Source organism: Porites lutea, chromosome 12 (genome assembly GCF_958299795.1).
Source record: "Porites lutea chromosome 12, jaPorLute2.1, whole genome shotgun sequence".
NCBI classification, from domain to species: domain Eukaryota; kingdom Metazoa; phylum Cnidaria; class Anthozoa; order Scleractinia; family Poritidae; genus Porites; species Porites lutea.
Genome location: NC_133212.1, coordinates 10,517,849 through 10,520,016, shown reverse-complemented (window position 1 = coordinate 10,520,016; position 2,168 = coordinate 10,517,849).

The following is a 2,168-nucleotide window of genomic DNA, read 5'->3' as shown; positions in this document are numbered from 1 at the left end:
GTGGGGTCCGCGTCACAGACCGGGGCCTAGCGCCTGGTAACTATAGAAACCATTAGTCGTTAGCACCGATTGGTCGACGGACAGGACCTCTGGCACAGGTGGAAAAATTGAAACCTTGGAATGGACTGTAAAGCTAATAGTTGCGTGATGTAGCTCTTGAAGTTCAGCGCACACAAAAATCCGTTGGCATGACAAACTGAAGGAAGAATTAGCGGTTTTCACATGACGTCACCAAAATTCAAACTAAGAAGCTATCGATTCTTCTGAGTTTCTACTCTTCATGAGGTATTATAGCAACTAAAAACCTTTATTTACACAAATTTTCGGTATAGGGTTCATCGTTTTGCGTTAGAAGACGCTTGAATTTCCAGGAATTTGGCTGGCGGCCGGGAGAGCTCTTATGTGGGTTAAAGACGTTACTGATTTTTTGAGATTTTGCCATCTAAACATTATTCCTTGTTTTTTTTCTTTTTTGAGTTCCTCAAGCGACGAATTCACGCAAAAGCAGGAAAACTCAAAAACAGATGTTTCTGTTGGTTTCCGGCGGCCATATTTTGTACCCCTCAAAGGGACACCAACGTGGCGTCTCCATACAAACCTTATAAATTTGGGTAAAACGTTTTTCCGAATATCTCGGATATAAATTATCGCACTGACCTGATTCTTGGCGAGGCTTTTTGTATATTTATCTTCTTTCATTTCCCAGATTCTGGAATCTGGACTTCCTGTATTGTCTGGTTTTCATTTTTATTCATTTTTTGATGGCGTGATATTAAAAAAAACTTGTCTTACAGCAAAACTGAGAAGTTAAAGTAGGAGCCAAATACAAATATACACCTTTATGTACAAGATCATACAGTGTAACAACTCGCATAAGACAGGATAATTCCACTCCCCGTGAATGCCATTCCACTACACAATATTTTTGGCGTAGACTTGGAGCTTGTGAAGGAGCCCGTGCAGCAGTATTAGGGACTGAGGTCGACATATGATGTTACTGAAATCTTGTCAAGTTTTCTAATTTAACCACTGTGCAGTAATTATCGAGAGGGGCTCTAAAATGAGTACAATACGACTAACAGTTAACTTGAAATCGCCTGTATAAAGGTTAAAATATATATAGCCTCTTTCTTCCAGTCTAAGACGCTGATATTAAGGACAGCCCCCCTCCATCCCTGTTTCCACACAACATTCACCTTGCACTCAGTCGTAAAACCCTGTCACAAACTGTACAATTTGGAAATAATTACTGCCCTAATTGTGTGACTACTACAAAAAGGGTCCCAAATAGGTTTTCCGGGACCCGGGATTTCTCTTATTTGAAGAAGACAAACTTAAAGCAAGGGGCACAAATACGAAAACCCACGACCTGGCCAGTACCTCACGCATGCGCACAGCCGTATCACACTGGCAGTGGCAGCCATGGACAGCTGTTTCGCCCTTATTGGGGCTTATTTGAAGCTCGGGATTTGGGATTTGAAAGTAAAATCGAGGGGAGTCTCGAGATTGAAAGTATGCTTGGGATGTGGGATGCCAAAAATAACCCTAGGGATTACGGGATTGCTCGAAATTTTGGGTCGGGATTACGAAATTGAAGAACCCTATTGGGTACCCTATACAAAGAGAGAGCTTGTGGCAAATCTGGCTCAGGGAAGAAAATGTTCTTTGCAGAAAGACTGACCGACAGTAAATCAGTAAAGTGTGAATCAACACAGTTCCAAGCCACATGACAAGCAATGCAAAGATCCTCACCATTGAAGGCAAAATGTGCAATTGCAACTACAATGAACTAAAGTTATGACCGGGGCCCGGCACTACCTATAAATACCGTATTTTTTTCCAATAGGCGCCCAACCTCGAATTAGCGCCCACCTCGAATAAGCGCTCATCCTAAAGGCAGAAAAAGTTAATACGCGCCCAGCCTTGAATAAGCACCTAATCCCAACCCACCCCCCTGGCTCCCCTCCTACTCCCACTAAAATCTCAAAGTAGCTGTATCTGTCTCTCAGGCGACTTACCCATTTGCCCCAACTCATTTGGTTGCCGACATTACGATGTCGGACATCCAGGATCCAGCACCAATGCAAGAGAATTCACTTATTGACTTGAGTGACAATGAGACTGAAATTGAATAAGTACTTTAAGAGATAGACTCCCCCGAAGAGTTT